The sequence below is a fragment of the Giraffa tippelskirchi genome, chromosome 1 (genome assembly GCF_054371585.1).
Source record: "Giraffa tippelskirchi isolate mGirTip1 chromosome 1, T2T-mGirTip1v1.2.pri, whole genome shotgun sequence".
Lineage (NCBI taxonomy): Eukaryota > Metazoa > Chordata > Mammalia > Artiodactyla > Giraffidae > Giraffa > Giraffa tippelskirchi.
This window is the reverse complement of record NC_137275.1, coordinates 208652509-208674334: the sequence shown is the minus strand read 5'-3', so window position 1 is coordinate 208674334 and position 21826 is coordinate 208652509. Positions and strand designations below refer to the sequence as shown.

The 21826-nt window shown below is 36.8% G+C and overlaps 1 protein-coding gene across 5 annotated transcripts in view; it reads right to left on the bottom strand.

Annotated features, from left to right (window-relative positions):
- LOC145519852 (uncharacterized) overlaps window positions 1-21826 on the bottom strand; it is a 669571-nt gene that overhangs the window by 33647 nt on the left and 614098 nt on the right. For 4 of the 5 annotated variants that reach the window (XR_014063970.1, XR_014063972.1, XR_014063971.1 and 1 more), the window contains one exon: window positions 16631-16789. The gene's annotated coding sequence lies outside the window, so the exon portion shown is untranslated. Of the gene's footprint in view, window positions 1-14732; window positions 16790-21826 lie in introns of those variants that run through there. The other variant, XR_014063969.1, reaches the window with a different exon arrangement.

The window sequence follows — 21826 nt, the reverse complement described above, 5'->3', positions numbered from 1 at the left end:
TCTGTACCTGCAGTGTAGTAAAGGTTTAGATGAAACCCCATAATTATAGTGGCATACTGTCACTTAGGTTTCAAGCAGCAAAATAAACAGTGCAGCTCAGAAATTGTAGTTTGGTTCTTGATGTGTTTTTATTACATGTGGGGTTTTTGTTTTGTTTTTTAGTACCTTAGAAATGTCAAATTATTTTTCTTCAGTTAATGATTTTAAAAAGCCTGGAAGTAAATAAGCTGGTTATTTGCTTTCAAGTTTTTAAAAGTAGTCTTTATTGATAAGGATAATTAGTTTCTAACAAAACACTTGCGTAGTACTTAACTTTGACAGTGATACTTTAAAGGAATAATTTTGTTTTTAAAGAATGATATTCCTTTTTAAAAAATTCTAACTCTCAGAATGTTCACTTTAAACAAATATGCCAGAATATAGACAGCTAAATGAATGTTACCCTGCATAGTGATCATGCTGGAAAATTATTTCCTAATTCCAGCAACCTACCATTGCTCAAAGCCTCTTGGGTTTTACTCTTTTCAGAATTGCATTCAGAGCTAATTTAAGTCACACACACCGTTAACTTTATGATTACGTAATTGTTAAAAAAAGTATTATATGACTTTTGTTCTGTGTGCTGTGCTGTGCTCAGTCATGTCCAGCTCTTTTGCGACCCCATGGACTGCAGCCTGCCAGGCTCCTCTGTCCAGGCAAGAGTACTGAAGAGGCTTCAGTACTCCAGAGGCTCTTCCTGGAGACCCAGGGATTGAACCCGTGACTCTTGCATCTCCTATATTGTCAAGCACATTCTTTACCACTAGCACCACCTGGGAAGCCCTGATTATTCTATAGTTAACTATTATTTGGCACCAAATGTCTTTTTACTGTTTCCAAAAATTAAATCTATCTTTGAGGTAATAGTAGGAATATGCAACTGGCTTTGAAGGTGATCCCAAAAGAGTTTTAGAGGTATTTTGAGCAGTGGTAGCATAGTTAGAGAATGAACTGTGGCCTTTGAAGGTGATACCTAAAAGGAGATGCAGCTCATTTGAATGTATTGAGTTTTGGATGTATTTGTTTCATTTTAAAAAAAAAAAACAAAAGTTCACATTATTTTATAGTGTGAAAGGAAGAACTAAGATTAAGATAATTTCTTTGGTTTTTCTATTGCTTGTTATTATGTAAAAAAGAAGTGAGTGGCAGTTCAGAAAGAAGACTCTTACAGCTAAAGAATGACAACCAAGAATTTTTGATCTTTAAATCAGATTTTATAAACAGTAGAAGGAGCATGGACTTAAAACAAGGCATGCTTATTCGATTTTGTCAAAATTTTATGAAAATATGTGATATATATTTATACTAAAACTATATAATCCTTAGATTTAGGAGAGCAATCAGTTAATGTCTTTAGCAGATTAAAGCAGTATTAAATACAGGTGCAACTTGAAAATGTAGAAAACTGAAAGAAAATGAAAGACAATGTCTCTGGTAGGGAATAAAAAAGTTTAAGATATTATAAAACTATGTGTATTTTCTTCTCTTTTGCATAAATCATTTGTGGAAAATGTGCAAAGATTTTTTTTTTTTTTACAGGAGTGGTCATAATTAGGATTTATTTTTCAATATAATTTAGAAACTCTTGTTACCCAAATAAAAATGACAAGTTTCTGTGCCTGTGGAAAAAAAAAAAAAATGTGAGCAAAGAGAGATTAGTATGAATAACCATTTTTAGTAGAAAAACTCATTCGGTGAATCTATACACCAATGAGTAATGTCATATACAATTACATTGTAGAGTTAAAACACAAAAGCCAAAGGCATCACACTAATTACTAGGACAAGAACTATAAAGACATGTTTTTTTCAAGTTATTTCTTCAAACAATCTCATACAAAATAGATAAATATGGAGAATTTCTGACTGAAACAGAATCATATTTGGAGGGAGGAACATAGCCGCACAATATTCAGAAGAGATGCCTTTCAGCACCAGTAATTATCAAGACAAAAATACATTAGTGTTCGCAGTATGAAATAAGAAATGAAAATATCAATGTTCAGACAATGAAACACTTCGAGAAAGTCATTCTTCTGTTTGCTCCTTTATCTCTAAAGGCACAAGGTTCCTTCAAAGGATTGCTTTACATGGCTGTGGCTACCTTCACTGTGCTATGGCCCATGAGGGAGCTCTTAGCCTCTGGCTTAAATAATATTCACTCAGTGTTTATTTGTTCTTTTCAAACAAGGCTATAAAACTCAAAATTTCTTCATGTTGAAACTTACAGCATTGGGCTTTTGACATTTTAATTTGGGGATGTTGCTTCTTGGCTGGTGAATTCACTTTTGGCAAACCTCATTGACTGGGTGGAAGCAGATTTAGGGAAGAATCTAAAGTATTGTATATTTTTTAAAACTACTCGTTTTACTATCAAGGAAGCTAGATGGTAGAATATGAGAGCATAGTCTAAGAGAACGCTTTGGGAAATAGGCTCAATGAATAAATAAAAACAACTGTAATTAGCCTATCATTCCAGGTATTACATATAAATGTAAATGATGCTTTTAAAGCACTCAAGGTTGCTTAAAAGTAATTTCATCTTTGGATTAGTTATAAACTTTAAGCATTCTGTTCACAATGCTTTTCCTCTATTAATTTGCTTAACAAACCATTTCTTCATCATTAGAGCAAAGGTAAATTTCAACACAATTAAGAATATTTCCAAATTATGGTAATTTATACAAGCAAATTTCTCTGCCAGGGCACAGTAGGTGTAAACTTAAATGTCAGAAACAGACATTGGCTATCACTTGAACCTTTATTGTTCATATCTGATCACCCAAGACCTAGAATACATGTCGGTACCGGCTAGAACAATCTTGATTGTAAGACTGACTAACACACAGGGTCAGAGAACCGAGTTCACCTCTAAAGACTTTGCATCCCCAAGTTCCACCCAGCATGTAGGGTCAGAGGAGAATCCTGTGATATATTAGAGCAGAAGCGTGAGTCCAAGGGAAAGCAGATCCCTGAGTTTCGCAGTGATGGTAAGAGGAGTACTGAGTAACTGGGAGCTGCCAAGCAGAATCAGCTTCTGTGATAGATGCTCTCAGTTTATAGAAGTAAAGGCAAAACCATAAGAGAAATAACTTTTTAGCACAAAATCCTAAAGGCCCTTGAGGATAGATGATGCCAGAAAAATGTGAGATTATTGTGCCTGCCAGACTATATTAATGCTGTAAATATAGATAATTTCCTGAGAAAAAAGATCCTTGGAGATGTATCAAATGTATGATGTTGAATATCAAGTTAAATAGGGAAGACGCAGAGTGCCAACTGAGCATCGATTCCTGCCCTTTCTCCTCCATGCTGCTGCTGCTGCTGCTGCTAAGTCACGTCAGTCGTGTCCGACTCTGTGCGACCCCATAGACGGCAGCCCACCAGGCTCCTCCGTCCTTGGGATTCTCCAGGCAAGAATACTGGAGTGGGTTGCCATTTCCTCCTCCAGTGCATGAAAGTGAAAAGAGAAAGTGAAGTCGCTCAGTCGTGTCCGACTCTTGCGACCCCATGGGCTGCAGCCTACCAGGCTCCTCCGTCCATGGGGTTTCCCAGGCAAGAGTACTGGAGTGGGGTGCCATTGCCTTCTCCGTCCTCCTCCATAGGTACTGAAATAAGTCTTGGATGTCTCCCAGGTACCTCCAATTCAATGGGGTTCCAATCTGAATTTATTAACTTTTTTCTCATATTTTCTTCTCTTTTCAGATTCTCCATTTTCAGTAAACTTAGGGATAGCCATCCTTTAACTCAAGAGCTGAACGATCAGGTTCATTCTTTCATTTAACAAATCAAAACTACTCTGAAGTTCTGAGCACTGTTCGAAGTACTTAGGATACATTTGTGAACAAGACAAACAAACATTCCTGCCTTCCTTGAACTTGTATTCTAATGAAATGAATAGTATGGATATGCTTGCATGCATGCTAAGTAGCTTCAGTTGTGTTCGACTCTTTGCAATCCTACTGACTGTAGCCCGCCAGGCTCCCCTGTCCATAGGATTCTCTAGGCAAGAATACTGAAGTGGATTGTCGTGCCCTCCTCCAGATAGTATGGACAGTAAAGAGTAAATATAAGAAATAATTGAATTATGTACTGTTTTAATAAATGCAATGGAAAGTCATATAAGGGGGATCAGAATTGTGGGAAGGAATGGTGTGAAGGATGGGTTGCAGTCTTCAACTGGGTGGGCAGGGTAGACTGAAACTGAACAAAACTCAACTCTACTTCCTGCTCTTCTTCCTTACCTCTTGCCAGGCCTAGCTGAGTTAGATTCTAACTGTTCTTCAATGCCCTGTTCAAATGACATCTCCTTTGTGAAGCCTGCCCCGATTTCCTTAGCATGCCTTCAACATTTCTCCTTTGTATCCCCTATGTGGCTGACTGTGTTACTCACCCCACCTCCCCTCAGTTGTGGACACATCCTGCGCCTGTGAATGTGCATCTGACAGGTTCCTGTCTCAAGTGCTTGCATCTCTGCTTCTCTGCCTTAGGACTTAGGCATTTTCTTAACACAGTGTGAGTGCTTGGAGAGTAAGGAAGCCCCAAAGTCCTGGGGATTTACCACCTCCCAGGGATAATCTTCAAACTTTAAGAGATGGGGTGGGTAGATAACTACTGCAGCTCCCCCATTTGCTAGCAGAGCAATTCCTCAGAGCCTACCAGTGGGATTAAGCATCAGTTGCCCATAGTATCTGTTTATTAATGCACTATTTCCTGGTGTTTTGCCCTGCCTTGCCTCACTCTCAGTACTTTCTCACTGTGCTCACAATACTAATTTTGTAAATAACTGTCCACATCCAATTCCTTTAGGGAAATCTAAATTCAGAGCATTTCAGCATTTCAGTTCTGAATTCCTTATGGTCTTATTGGATTTTTCTTTATATTATATTATCTATGGGCATTTGTCTCATCTATTAATACTAACTTGTTAGTTCCTCAATTTACATCTTAAAAATTCTATATTATTAAATGTAGCTTTGACTTTTAGTTCAAAATATTATTAAGTTACCAATATATCTAGTAAATCAATTACCTGGGTTCTAAATCCTCATTCTATCATGTAATAACTGTATTCATGGGCAGAATTCTGTGCTTTCAGTTTCTCTTCAGTAAACTGGAGATTAAAATCATCTTCCTTAGATGATTTTTCTGGGGCTAAAATTAAAGAATGTACCCAAAATTCTTAACATAGTATGTGGCATGCATTAGGCACTCAATCAACGTAAGTCCTTTTCTGTCTCTCCCTGCCTTTCACTCTCTTGCTAAGTTCAACTTTTTAAAATAAAAAACCAAAACAGGAACAGAATCTCAAGTCTGTTTGAAATATGCTAAACCAGCGGCATTTCATCTGAATAAGAAGTTTAACTATAAACTGATACATATTTCTATATTTCCCTCTATTCCTTTTAATTCAGTGAAGAATTTGGCATCATATATGGCAAGCTTCCCTATATCTCTTTAAAGCATCTGCTACATATTGCAAAAATACACTGCCAATAAAATTGTTACTTTGGCCAACTGGTTAGCTAGGGCAGATGTGTGAAAAATAAGTATTGCATTATCTGTAGCATGTACTTGCCAATCAAAAAACAAAACAAAACAAAACATGCTGATCATTAAATATCCATTTTTTTCTATTCTTTATTTTTAAATAGTGATTTCAGCACAAGATAATGATTTAAGTGTGGTGCCTTGCAAGTTATAAGAATATATTATTTAACTTATTATAACTGGAGATAAAGAAATATTTTCAGAACTTCAATTTAAGAAATATTTCCTGCATATGCAAAATTCTGTGTCATGTCAACAGAAAAAAAAACACAACGTAAGAGCTATAAGTTGAGAAGCAAGAATCTGGGTTCATACAAATTTCTCCTGAAATATATCTAACGATCTGAGGGCCTTGTTTTGTATTGTAGGTCAGTGACTACAGTGGTTAATAACTTAATCTTTGTAGAACCAGATGGTGAGTCATATTCCTTTTGACTAAGGCAGTCAGGTGCTTAAAGCATATGAGAAGAGTAAGTGTGGAGGTAAGATTTAGAATTGTATATAATACTATAGAATGGGATCAAATATATGTCATGAGGTAAGTATGACCTCATTATGGCAACATGGATTCAAAACAGGGAACGATAAGATTTATTTCAGGAATCAGGAAATCTTTCAGAAGAGATACATTCTGAGATGAGTGGGCCCTGAGGATTTTTATATGCACAAAGGAACAGAGAGTGTTTCTGGAATGAGGGGAAGCCTATACAAAGATATGGTCATTGGGAATCAAAGAATGTATCCCAAAAGAGATTGCAGCCTTCCAGTTTGGCTCAAAAGTGAAGTGTATTGAAACAGGATATTGATGGGAGAAGACACAGACATAAGGTGAAGAATCTTGACAGCCAGAAAGAAAGGTTTGTATTTAGCTGGCATCAAATGGGAATGCTTTCAACAGCAAGGAACTGAAAAGTCTGCCTTAATTCATTTAAACAATAAGGAAAATTTGTTATCTCACATAAGCAGAAAAACACTCCGCTTTTGTATTCATGGTATCCTGGGTTTGGTTAATTTAGTATCTCACTGATACTATCAAAGAGCCAAGTTCTTTTCATTTTTCTCTCTGCTAAAGCTAGGATATCAGCTTTGTCCTCTGCCAGCTATCTTGTGATCACAAGTCACCTACTGTAGTTTCAGGCATCAGATGTAGATAAGACATGAACCATCAGAGGAAGAAGAACTCTCTTTATATGTATATAGAAACATCTTTCAGAAATCTTCCCTGAACAGACTATCTCTCACATTTCACAGGCTAAAATTAGATCACATGCTTCTTTCAAATCAATTACTGACAAATCATGTTAGCTAAGACAACTTAATTTGTATCATCTAAAACATGTTGAGGAGGAGTGAATGCCAGGAAAAAAAAAAGTTTTTCTTTCAGAAAGAAGAAGGGAGGCATGATTATTGAGTAGGCAACCAAAAGTCGCTGTGAAAGTTACAGTGACCACAGCCTTCCTCAACAGTTCTGGACCATACCTGCTGTTCCAGTGGATAGAATGATGAGCTCCTTTTTGACATGTTGAGTTTGGTTCTGTTGGGGAAAGTGGGTAAGAATATCAAGGGGTTTATCAACAGCTTCTGAGAATTTATTAGGTATATAATCTTTTGGTAGCCTTTCATGGAGCTGAAGCTTATATCCCAACAAAAGTAAAAAAGTATGCAAAAAGCATTTTAGTCATCATTTACTCAGTAAATATTGCTAAGTGCAAGGCATGGTTCTAAAAGCTGAGGAATCAGCAGTAAGCAAAGCAGTCCAAGTCTCTTCCTTCTTGGAGCTTAAATTCTGAAGGAGGGAATCACTCTAAATACACAAATGTAATATTAAGGCACACTGTGATAAAGACTATAAAAGGAAAATAAAAGTATTTGGGGGTGATCATGGCAGTTTTTTCTGATAAGGTGACATCTGAGTAAAGAACTGAAGGAAATGAACCCTGCAGACATCCAAGCAATGAATATTGTAGCCTAATAGAAAAGCAAAGGCTCTTATTTGAAGGTTCTTAGAACATAGAGGCAGAGAAGGCAATGGCAACCCACTCCAGTACTCTTGCCTGGACAATCCCATGGACGGAGGAGCCTGGTAGGCTGTAGTCGCTAAGAGTCGGACACGACTGAGCATCTTCACTTTCACTTTTCACTTTCATGCAATGGAGAAGGAAATGGCAACCCACTCCAGTGTTCTTGCCTGGAGAATCCCAGGGACGGGGGAGCCTCATGGGCTGCAGTCTATGAGGTCTCACAGATTCGGACACGACTGTAGCGACTTAGCAGCAGCAGCAGCAAAACATAGAGGAACAGTAAAGAGATGAATGTGTCTAGATTCTAGGGAAAGAGAGGCCAGTGACTGGTTAACAAGGTTAGACAAATAGCCAGAGTCCACTTTGGATATGATTGGGATCACTTTGGATTTTGCACTGAATGAAGCAGAAGAACATGGGAATTAATGCTGAGGAGTGGAGAATAGATTACTGGCTGGCAAGGACGGAATAGGGATACTAGTTGGGAGGCTATTGAATTTTTTTTTATATAAGAAATTATAGTACTTTGAACTAGGGAAACGGCAGTGGAGATGGTGAGAAGTAGATTCAGAGTGTATTTTGAAAGTAGAAAGAGTTGCTGATGGATTAGGTGCAGGGTGTAAGATCAAGAGAAGAGTCAAACCATGCCAAGATTTTGGCCAGGGACATGGGAAGGACTCATGGAGAGGCATATTTGAGGGAGAGTTTGGTTCCCTAGTAACTCAGCTGGTAAAGAATCCACCTGCAATGCAAGAGATCCTGGTTCGATTCCTGGATGGGGAAGATCCCCTGGAGAAGGGTAGGGTACCCACTCCAGTATTCTTGGGCTTCCCTTGTGGCTCAGCTGGTAAAGAATCCACCTGCGATGTGTGAGACCTGGGTTGGGAAAATTCCCTGGAGAAGGGAAAGGCTATCCACTCCAGTATTCTGGCCTGGGGAATTCTACGGACTGTATACCCCCTGGGGTCACAAAGAGTTGGACATGCCTGAACAACTTTCACTTTGGCATACTTTGCTTCTGGAATATTAAGTTTGGAATGCTTCGTTGGACACTGGAGTGAAGATGCCAATAAGGCCAGTGGATAGATGGAATTTGAGATTCTGCAGAACAGTCGAAGCTAGAGATGAAGATTCTGTAGTCAACAAAATGTAGATATAAGTTTTGTAGTCATTAACAACTATGGACCTGGATGAGATCCCCTGGAGAGTGAGTATAGCTAAAAAAAAGAGAGAGAGAGAGAGAGCAGGTCCAAGAACTGATAGCCCTGGGTCACTGGTTGAAAGATCAGGAAAATGTTGCCAGGTAGGCAAAGAACTAAAAGCGTAATGTCATGGAGTCAGTGGTGTGATGGTAAATATTTAACAAATGTAAATACTTTTACCTTGGCCAAGTTTAAGCTATGAACTATTTAATAATAGGCTTGCAAAATTCCAAAAAAATTAACAGTTGTCTTTTGCAAGGAGGGTTTTAGTGTACCACTGCTTGAAGTGTAGTAAGATGTTATATGGAAGAGGAAGTGATAAACTGTGCCAAATGCTACTGACAGAATGAGCAAGGAGAATATTAAGAAATGATCACTGGATTGACCACATGAAAGTTAACTGATGAACTTGACCAAAGAAAATGACAAATGTTAAGTCTTTAGACGTTTCTAATAAAGATAAACATTTCTGCCACTTCTCTCAAAAAAAAAAATTCTACTGTACTCTTCATTCTCATCAAAAATGAGCTTGTAGTGCATTCTGCCTTAGAATTTCTGAAGGTGGACATCTTGTATTAATCTTCCATTTATTAACTTTGTTTTTATCATTTAATTTATTATCAAACTTCCTGGTTCAGTGGCTGGCGCATGAGTTAGGGTTCAAAACTGCTTGTTTGTCTGAACTAAAAATTGGTTATGATACTGCAGTGAGAGTTTAAGTGGTCATGGCCCTGGGCTTAGAGCAGAATTAAATCTGGAAGCTTTGACCTAAAGCCTCAGTAATGCCTGATGATTTGTGGAGAGGGATGCTGTGGGCAACACTGTCTCCCAGGTTGTTCTAATGACAGTGGGTGCTAGGAAAATGGTGAGCCCATTGAGTATGGGGTTTTCTTTGGCTAACACCTGAGGACAGGTCTTTCTGAGCAGCACTGGCCAAGAAAAGTGAGACAGTGATTCTTCTGTGCTTCTGCAGCATGGTGGCTGCACCACCACTGTGGCTCTTAGCTCATCATAGTGAGAGAAGGAGACAAGAGAGGGTTCACATCCTAAATCTACCTGTTGCTTCCTAGGTCTGGTATAACCTTTAATAAGTGAGCTCTGTGGATTTCACATTATTTACAATGTGTTTTCCTTGCAGGGTATATATGATATTTCAATGGAAAAATAGTTATGTACCTTGTAAAAAACCTGAAATTTTGTTCATTACTCAGAAAATGTTGACTAACTGGTAGTTGTTGATATTGTGACATTTTTAGACTGACTTCTTTAAGTCAGGAGTTATGCCTCATCTACCTCCATGTCCTTGATAACAAATCTGAGCTCAACTTAGAGTGGTGAATCAATAAGGAGTTAATAAAAGTGATAACACTGACTTTTAGGAAGCTGAAGCTATGCATCAGCAGCTTTTTCTAATCAACTGTTGAAGTCATCAAGAAAACTGCAAGAAATATGTAATTGAATACTTGAAGACAGATATTTATATTTTAATTATTAATAACATATATTTAGTTGAACTCTTTTTTTGTTTGCCACTGTCAGTAAACATAATAATTCTCATTATAAACTAATTCAAAAAGTTAATTTTCCAATTAATACTTATATACTAATATAAACTGTTTTTATGATAAGACAATTATAGTAGCTGCTGACAACTTTGGAAAGAAAACAAAGGCATTTGTTAGTGGCAAGAACTAATGAGAAATCTGATGGGCTAAACTAGAAAAATTGACAAGCACAATTCCCCCCCACAAGAACAATTTGTTACTGATGATGAAATTGAGAAATAACCAGAATGAAAGTTGTGAGATTCATAGTGAAAGCCCTCAGGATAAAATTGATTTTTTTATAACACAGTTTAAAGGCACACAAAAGGAAATTGCTTGTGCCAGATGGGATAGGAAAGGCATTGTGAATAAAAATTAGCAGATCTTTTCTGCTCACAAATATTTGAATTAAGATGATACCAGTGTGCCTAGTTAGTGGGATAACAGTATTGGTGGTTGCACAACTTTCAAAGATTTTCTCATTCTTCTTAAATGGACTTTGTCAACACAACAAAGTACTTTAAGCAATATATTAAGCCTTACACTTACCATCATAACACATTTATTTTCTTTGAATTATTGTTGCAGGCTAAACAGGAAGAACACAACAGCTGAGGTGTTGGGTTTAGAGTCAGAAGGACCACCGTGTGGCTCTGGCCCTACCACTGAGTGGAAGGAGGCTACACAAGTCACAGACACTCTTATGAATAGTTTCTTCATTAGCAGAATGAAGAGAGGAATACCTGTCCTTCCATTAACTAAGTTCCATGAAGATCAAATGAGAAAGAGAATGAAGGTAAATATTTCTTGAAAACCATAAAGCATATGCATGTAAACTTTGATTCTGTGGCTTCTTTTTCTGGAAATGGTCTGCAAATCATCTCCAGTGCTGTCCTGCATCTTATCTGAACTGTAGGTTTTCAGCTGCTAGGTTCCTTCTTGTAATCTCATGTATTTTTATGCATAACATTTCACATCTAATCATTGAGGAGGCATCTGATGGTGATCACTCTGTTCTATGCACATATAATTGTTATTTAGTATTTATCATTCATCACGATTTATCTTCAAATTCATATGTCCTCTCCACTGGGTGTAACATAAACTTTTGAAAGTTAACACTGCTAATAATAGCTAACATTTATTATTTACTGTATGACAGTCACTGTGCTAAGCATTTTAAATAGACTACCAAATTTAACAAGAAATTGATAATGAATCTTATTTTTCAGTAGGGTCACATCATGCATCTGTTATGTAATGTGAATTAACAGCTCACACTCAGTAGCTCCCACACTTCAAAATATAAGAGTTTAAATAGCTATAGAAATTAACATCTATCTAGTATAAACATTTGTCCTGTCATTTCATTCCATGAGCTTATGTTCCAGAGCAAGAGTCAGCTGAGAGGTCATTTCCCACATAGCTTTCATTGAGTGGGTATCTAGCTACAGAAAGGATGATTATAATATCTAAAGACATATCTTTTGGTACAGTATGGACTGTGAATATAGGCTCTATACTTTATCTGATACCAAACCAAGGAAAGTTTCAATGCCAGAGAGAAAAACTGGTTTTATTAGACTTCTTATGAGAGGATGTCTTAATCTCCAATGAGGAACCTTCCAAGATATTTCAGCTCTATGTAGTTTCTGCTGTACGTGCTGTATTATCAGTGAAGTGAGAAGTGAGGGCATCTGTTGAAAGGGAGAAGGAGAAATCTTGAGCAAAGAGGGAAGGAAGCATGGGAGAGAGAAGTATGGTAGAGTGGGAGAGTAAATGAATTAGGGAAATGTTGTAGGTTTGTCCGGCAATGGTAAAAATCCCCTATGGGCTTTTTATGTTGAATTTAAAGTATAACAATTAACATGATTGTGCCTTTTTTCTCATTAGATATAGCTGCTCAAGTGCAGAGGAAGAAGAAAGTAAATTTTGATTAACAGGAGTAGGGGTTTTACATTGTAAGTTCTTCAGAGGGAGAGAAGGAGAAAAAAATGCGGATATTTGAAAGAGGATTATTTTAATGCTGGGCCTTGGCATCTAAACTGAGTAAGAAGCAAGTGAGGACATGGGTTGGGAGAGTGAATAATGAAAAAATGATAGTCAATATGTTGAAAACCTTGAGGTAGTTGGAGTGGAAGTACAGAAGGAATATGCTGAGAAGTCATGATATATTTGTCCTATACTAGGAGGCTAGAAAATAAAAATTTCAGTGCTGATGGTATAATTGATAATGGCAACTTTGAGAGTATGATGATGGGAATGTCTGGTTGAGTTGTGGTAGATAAGAAAAGCCTATGCTTATGACTATTACTTTATTATTCTAATCTTCTCCCTCCAGAGATAAACTCTGGTGAGTCATAAAACTAAAAAGAAAAAAAAAAAAAACAACTTTCTCACCAACTGTCTATTTGAAATCTGGAGCAAAGATCTTGGATTTTGGACCAAAAGATCTTGTTTACTTGATCTGGACCAAAGATCTTTTTACTTGCAGTTCACTGCAAGTAAACAATTTTTCTAGACCAACACTGTCCACCATGGGGTTTGGTGCCTCTTTGCCCACTGGCATATAAAACAGGCAAAAACCAAAATGTTCAGCCTGACTGTCTTTGTTACACCTAGCCACCACCAAAGACTGCTGCTGAATCAGTTTGTACAGCTGGTGCTCTGCCCACACAGGCAGAACCTGTGGATATGGAGGGCTGCCTGTACTACATCATTTTATATAAGTGACCTGAACATCTGAGAATTTTAGTATTCATTGAAAGTCCTGGAATTAATACCCCTCAGATATGAAGGGACCACTGTACAGTTGTGAAAGCAAAAGTGATAGTCACTCAGTAGCGTCCGACTCTTTGCAACCCCATGGACTATACAGTCCATGGAATTCTCAGGCCAGAATACTGGAGTGGGTAGCTGTCCCCTTCTCCAGGGGATCTTCCCAACCCAGGGATAAAATCCAGGTCTCCCACATTGCAGGTAGATTCTTTACAAGCTGAGCCATGAGGGAAGCCCAAGAATACTGGAGTGGGTAGCCTATCCCTTTTCCAGTAGATCTTCCTGACCCAGGAATTGAACTGGGGTCTCCTGCATTGCAGGCAGATTCTTTACCAGTTGAGCTACCATGAAAGCCATGACCATACCAATAGTCAAACTGATGAAATAAACGCACATAATCTGAAAAATAACTGCTATTTCAAGGCTCCCCCATGCCTACTGGCTTAACTAACAAAGCCACTAACTGTGGGACCACTCTGGACCTCCTCAAGATAAAAAGAGGGGTTAAAATTCAGCCCGGAGAGTTTCCAGGACCCAATTCCAACATCTTGATTGAGGGTTGTCCACTGTAATTGACAGGATCCATGCTCTATCTGGTATTTTTAACATCAACTCAGCCAACATTCAAAATTGAAGACCCTCATCTTCTCTACCTCCTTAATCTACCCACTCTATACAGCTTTGTGCTTCTTTTCCACCAATTCATTTCCTTCTTGTTTTACTTACTGCTGAATCCTTTCTGTCGTACCTTCAATTTTACTGAGAACTTTGAGAGTACCAGGCAGGAATTTCCTCTGCTATCTCCAACAGATTTATGACATTGAGTACTACATTCAACAACTTTACTTGAATTTCACAGTCTTCTATTCAAAACAAATATCTCTACCTGTAATTTGGATTGTATCCATTCCAAATTCTTTAAGGATCTTGTTAATTCAATGGTTTTCTTTCCTCCAGTTAGTTCCTCCCCCCAGATCACCACAATCTCTGCTGCAAATACACACACTCTGTTCTGGCGTATTAAAATAAAAAGACCCCTGCCTTTGCCACACAGTCCTCAATAGCTTACTTCTCACCTCGCCTTTACAGTCAAACTTTTTGAAAATTAATCTCTTTTCACTGAAGAACTGGCTTTCTCACTGCCAATTCCATATCAACCCACTGAAATCTACCTGCTGCATCTGTCACTCAACTGTAACTGCTTTAAAAGTGGCTACCAATAATTTCCTAATTGTCAAATTCAGCCTCTTTACTTTCGATTCTGATGTTATTTGAACTTACAGCAGCACCTGACACTGTTAACTATTTCCTCTTTCACACACTCTGTCCTCCCGTAGTTTGGGTGTCATTAGTCTCACCAGCTTTTCTTCACATTATTGGGTCAATTCTTCTCAGTCTCTTCTAGTTATGTTCAAACCGTAACTCTTGGTAGTTTTCAGTTCTGTCCTCATCTTTCTGATCTTCTCAAACTACATACTGATCCTGTATGACACCCTAAAGTTTCCATTGAATGAATACCTTCCATGTGCTGATGATGTTCAAATTTTATCTTCACTTTTCTTGCTCTACTTTGTATCAATCCTTTTGCTTATATGGTCTATTTATATTTTTTCTATTTTATTTTATGTTTTAAAGTTCAATTGTCACAAGGATATCTACCATTGCATTTTCACTACTACCTTGTTTCATATATATATATATGTATATACAAACTGAATGGTTTATCCACTCCTATAAATTTACATGTTTTACGGTTATTTTTTATTTTCAAATAAATGGCACCATCTCCTTCCTAACCTCTAAAACAAGAATCCTAGGACTTATACTCTATTTCTACAATATACTCAACTCCTTCCACCTCATGGATTCACTCAAATCACTCAATTCGTAAGAACTGTAACTTCTGTATCTGACGTTTCATAGCTATATTATCTAGAATACTCATAGCTTATTTCCTATAAGTCATTGCTACCCTAATCTATCCCATTCTAACAACTGCATTATTTCCAAGATGACTTACTAATGAGAAAATTATGCCATGGCTTCCAATGGGTTTCAGAATTATGAGAACATAAGGGTCTTCATGATCTCTTCGTTGCCTACCTCTGCATCACTGTCACCTAATTCCCACTCCAAGCTGCACTGCCATCCACCCATTAGTTGCCTCAGACATATGTGCAGTTTCCACAATTAACTCATAATTTATTCTGCTTCTATTCGGCCTTTTTCATGAAACTACATCTAACAACTTCAGTCTTTAATGGATGCCTAACAGGACTAATTCCCTGCACATTGCTTTTGGAAACTAATCATTTCTTATCATCTTCCATTTAAAAAAGTGACATGTTTTTCTAGTCTCTTAAAATTGATTATGAGGACACTGAGATAGGGACTGCATATTATGCTTAATCTTATATTTTCTGTAGCACTTAATGTGGTTTTAAATACATAGGAGGTACAAAAAGTATTTGTTGGAAAAGAAATATATAAATAATTGAATAAATGAAAAAAATTTCTTTGAAACAAACCTCTACTTTTATTATTTGTTAGTGATTATCTGTTTCTTTTGGATGACTGAGTTTAAAATTTTGAGTTCTGGCTCAGTGGGAGAGCATTTTAAAAGTCTGATGAGACTGCATAATTTTTCCGATCACATATAGACCCGAGATAAAGTCTTTTAAAACATGGGAAGAGCTACAGATTTGGAAGTCCATATTCACTTTAAAGGTTTGGTGCTTTTTGGATGTTATTTCATCAATAATGGAGAGTATCACTTCATTAGTTTATTCATAAGCTATCATTGAATCCTTATACTAAACTAGACTGTGAGAAGTGCTAGAGGTTACAATGGTGAGCAAAACAAACACAGTTCATGCTCCAGTGAAATGTACAACCTTGTGGAGAAAACAAATTTAATATCTAGCTAATCCCATAAGTGAATTAAAATTGTAAACATTATAAGCACTATGAAGAAGAGGAGCATGGTATCACAAACACTCATACTAGAGAGATTCAATTTAGTCAGGGTGGTTGCAGAGGAAGTGGGGCTTGAACAGAGATACACGTAGCTTCTCTGAACCTCAGTTTATTCATCTCTAGCGTAGAAATAGAGAACTGCTGTGGAGTCTGAATACAATCATATCTATGAAAGGGCTTTGGAACTACATATTATTATTTCCACTGGATTTAAATATCCTCTGTATGTCATGTTTCTTTCTCTTCCATAAGAGAGTAGGACTTTGTGCTAAGTAATTAAGTCATTAAGCCTCAAAAAGTCTTTTTTTCATCGAACAAAATTCTTTATAAATTTGTATTTTGAAGAAACATATACTGCCTGTGATGTTTAAGTGTTTAATTTTTGACCTATATGTCAAGTTTTCCTGAGATGGATCTCAGATCATTACTGAATTGATTTTAATCAAGTTAATCAGCAAAAATAACTAGCCAATGAACGGATTTAATAAACTGTCATATATGGTTCCATCTTAGATCATACCTGTTTCTGGAAAAACAGATGGTTATGTCACGCCTCTGTGTCACTACCACAACCAAGATGGGCTTCTTGGGTATCTTGCTCTGTGTCCATGCAGAATCTCTTGATAGTCTCTCCAATATGGTGGCATGACTAGTTGGACTTTCATGTGGCAGCTCAGGGCTACGTTCATGTCATGGAGAAAGAGAGCACCAGGTAGAAACTATATCAACTTTTAGATCTAGCCTTGGAAGTCATGTAGCATTCTACTTGTTAGAATATGATTATGTATTTTAATACTGGTAAATACTATATACAGTAAATACAATTTTTGTGTATTTTTCTCTTTGACATATTATTTTAGAGTCATTCTTTATAGAAGGAATAGCCTTAGCTCCTTAATTCTAAATAGGGGTGTGTGGATTTAAAATGACATTTTCTCCTTAGTTATTTATTTTTCATGCAGTGCCTTACAAAGGAATAACAATTTAATAACATTTAATCACTCACCTTTATTGAAAGAATACATGAAACTTAGATGCCTTAACTAATCATATCACTAGATTCTGACTGTAGATTGGAATTGTGGAAGGACGAAAATATCAAGGATATGAGCATAATAAATTGACTAAATAATGTAAAACCTCAAAATAAATTTTAAAATTTCAAGTAATTCCTTTCCACACTTGAAGAAAAATTTCAAAATTTCATGGGAAAATATAGATTGATTTCCAAAGTAGTATTTAATTATTAAACATAGAAACAGAACAATTTGACTTTTCACAAGAACTGGAAAATATTACTTTGTTTATAGCTTCAAAAAAACTCTCTAATTTTTGTGATCCCAGACAAATGAATAAAGGATGGGCTATGGGGAAAATGAGTATTAATTGTCTATAGAAATATCATTCTCTTCTTTTTCCTTAGTGACAGAAACTCCAATTTTAAGCTTGAAATAAAGTTCACATTTCTTGGACTCCTTTACATCTACATGTAGGTTTGGCCATATGACTAAGTAATGTGTGCAACTTCACGGAAACTAACTAATGGAAGAAAGTACGTTTTTCCTTATCCCATACTCCTAAAGAGTGGTTAGAATATGGACTTGGTGGAGGAGCATGTGAGCATCCATCTTGGACTATATGGCACCATATTATGGTGGGTAAGGCAATATGACCAAATGAGCCCGAGTCACTGATGGCTGTGGCTAGAGCTGTCCTGCCTGCTTAGGCTTTATGTGAGAGAGAAATGAATATCTATTTTGTATAAGTCACTGTTATTTTGGCATTTTCTGTTATCTTCAGTAAAACCTAATCCTAAGGATAGCTATGTTCTTTCGTGATTTTAAATACATGGTTCTTTCCTCTCTCTCTTTCTTGCTTCTTAGTTGAATTCTCTCCTCTGCCTCGACTTTCATCCTCCTGTTTAACTCATCTCTCTTTTTCTTTTGCCTCTGTTTCCCCTCATTCCATTAAATGTCAATAAAGTAATGTATTTATTTGGTTGAATCATCCCATAACAGTGAGAGTTAAAAGATATAGCTTTATATTTCCTGTTTTTATTGTAAGCCAGGACATATAATATTTTGTACTTCTTTTTCCTACAAACAAATTTAAAAATACCTCATTATATGAAATTTTTTTCTTGGCCATGGTATTCTATTGAAGGTTTTTATCTTCCAATAAGTCAGTGTTTCATGATTGACCAGTGTTTCTGCATCCTGAATAAGGTCACACAAAGCTTATATTTTAAAAGTTGCAACAAATTGATGTTTTCTTAAGTTTATGATTTAAAACTCCCTGCCTCAAGGATCTGTTCTGAAGTAGGAAACTCTTAAATATGAGTCACGGCTTGGGAGTAAAATGCCTGTTAAAAACAAACATAAAACTCTTCACAGCTGAGAGTTGCCTTTTCATTTTTAGAAATCCATTCTAGTTTCCATAATGTTATAAAGATGTAGCCTTTGATCTCTGGTCATATCTCACAGGTTTTCAGTAAAAAGTGGTTGGCAGAAAATACAGTCCTTATGATTTCAGCAACATTTAATTGTCATTTTAAAGTATTCAAAATGCAATAAACAGAATGTAATAAACCAGATTACTTAACATCCATCCCTGCTGAACACTTAGCCATTATCCTAGAACTAGCCCAGATTCCTGTTTTGCATCTCTATTAAAAGATGACTCCAACCACACAGTCAGGTGATGTACTAAACCTAATGTGCAGGGACTTCTTTATAGAACAGGAATTTATGCTGTCTCTCAATTCTCAAAAAATGTTCTTTTTTGTTTCCTCAATAATTAATTTGGTATAAAGTCTCATTTAACATTTTTTGAAGACATAAATGAAACTCTTCTGTTATATTTAGAAAAGATTGAAAGCATGGCGTACCTCATTCTTCCAGGCTAATTTCTAAATGCTCATGGATTTTAGTTTGTAACTGAGAAATCTGTTTAATTCTATAAAACAACTCCAGATTCTGCCTACTAAGGATATAGATAGGTGGATAGGTAGATAGCACTTAATAACTCAACTCTTAAGCCTAGATATTTATAAAATTTTATACTAATTATTCCAATTTTTGTGTGTTACAGGACAGATTAGCCTTAATTATTGTACCTGTTAAATGGAGGTTTTAAGAAAGTGTGTGCCATTCTGAAAGATAAAGTACCACACACTATAACACAGTGTAAGCTCTTTGAAGGCTTATCCCAATCTTCAGTGTCCACCTGATGCCTGGGATACTGGGACATGTCAGATGTGTGCATGCTCAGTCCCTCAGTCGTATCCAACTCTTTGCAACACTATGGACTGTAGCCCACCAGGCTCCTCTGTCCATGGAAATTCCCAGGCAAGAATACTGGAGCAGATTGCTGTTTCCTTCTCCAGGGGCCTTCCTGACCCAGGGATTTAACCCACATCTCCTGCATTGCAGGCAAATTCTTTACCATTGAGCCCCTGGGTAAGCCCAACATGTCAAATACCAAATATTTGCTATAGGAAAAGCATAGGTAACTCTATTCTGTAAATATTGAAAACCTCATATGAATCTATTATCTTTGGATTTCCTTCCTATTGTTGTGACACCTTTCTCCTACTTTTTTTTTTTCTGACTCCGTGATCTTTGTTCATTTTGTCCAAAGACAATGATGGCAATAATGGGAAAATTATAATTATGGATTTGAGGTACTTTCCCAGCTCAAATAACTAGGAAATGGAATGCAAAAATGCAAAAGCAAAAACCACAACAAAATTAAAACTAAAACCCCCAATGAGATAAGATTTTACAAGATTAAACTCCAGTTATCAAGTAAATCCACCATTGAATCAATTAACAGGTGAGTGATGAGGAATTATAACCTACTCAATCACAATCTCAGGACCTGATGGGGCATGAGTTTCTTTATATTTTCTTCCCCTTAGCTTGCTTCTTGGAGTAAAAGGCTAAAAGGAGAAGACAGGACTCTGTTCTAAATTTTCTTTTCCTATACTCTCTCATTACATAACAGCATTAACTACTAAGACCTTAAAAACCATGTATATGCTATTGACTCTACAATGAATATCTTTACTTCATATATGAACCTCAGGATTACTTATCCAATGAACTACTTGGCATCTCTTCTTAGGCATACTAGTATTAGTATACCACCAATAGAACCAGTCACCACTTTTCCTACCCTATTCCCACAATGTCTTCCATCTTCCCATCAAATTAAATAACACAATCCTTATTTGGTAAGAATAAGGTATTCTTACCAAAAGCCAGAGAATCACTTTTAGACATTCTATTATATTCATTCTGTCCCCATGATATATATGTCAGTTCTGTCTTCAAAGGACATCCAGAATCCAACCCCCTCTCTCCACCTTTGCAGGTACCACCTCAGTCCTTGCCATCATCCTCTCTTGATTGGAGGGCTGCAGCTGACTTCTAAATGTTTCTTCTCTTGCCCACCTTCCCTGTCTCAATACACAGTTTACACTATACATGGAAGCCAAAGTACTATTTTTGAAACACAAATCGGATTATGCCACTGCCTTGTTTAAAAAGGGATAGAACCCAGATCTACCGCGTTATAGGCAGATGCTTTTACAATCTGAGCCATCAGGGAAACCCCATCTTAATCTCATACTACTTTTATTCTTGTTCCTTATATTTCTGCCATGCTGATTTTGTCTATTATTCAAATACATTAAGTGCTCTTCCACCTTGAGAGCTTTATCCTTTGCTTGGAATGTTCTGCAGAGACAGTTCCACTACCAATCCTCTTACTTTCTCTCATGACACCCTTTGTGCTTTCCCTAAAGGAGTTACACAATTTCTGTACTGAGACTTCTGTTAATTTATTATAATTTTATTCTAGAGTATTTTTCATTAGATATAAGATCTATTCTGTTACCTAATGTTTCCTTCCATAGTTATCTTTTCTGAATGCTCCAACCAAATACTCTTGGGTATTCACTTTTCCTTAGAAAACATATCTCTTTTCCTGGTTTCAAGCAACAAGAATTTTTGAAAGAGAAGCAAAATCTCACATAATTGAAATAAAAATAGTTGCCTGTGAGACAAACATTATGATCCTATTTACACAAGTCTATTCTCAATATCCTTTAATAGAGGATTAAAGGTAGACTACAATAATAGCTTAATATTATTCAACTTATAATAACTTAATATTATTACTATTCAATAATAATATTATATAGAAGCAGAGACATTACTTTGTAAACAAAGGTCTGTATAGTCAAAGCTATGGTTTTTCCAGTAGTCATGTACGGATGTGAGAGTTGGACCATAAAGAAGGCTGAGCACTGAAGGACTGATGCTTTGGAATTGTGGTGTTGGAAAAGACTCTTGAGAGTCCCTTGGACAGCAAGGAGATCAAACCAGTCAATCCTAAAGGAAATCAATACTGAATATTCTATGGAAGGACTGATACTGAAGCTCCAATACTTTGGACATCTGATGAGAAGAGCTGACTCACTAGAAAAGACCCTGATGTTGGGAAAGAGTGAAGGCAGGAGGATGAGGGGGTGACAGAGGATGAGATGGGTGGATGGCATCACCGACTCGACGGACATGAGTTTGAGCAAGTTCTGGGAGATGATGAAGGACAGGGATGCCTGGCGCACTGCAGTCCATGGGGTCGCACAGAGTCAGACACAACAGTGACTGAACAACAACAAAAATAACTAATTCAATAAAATCACAATAAA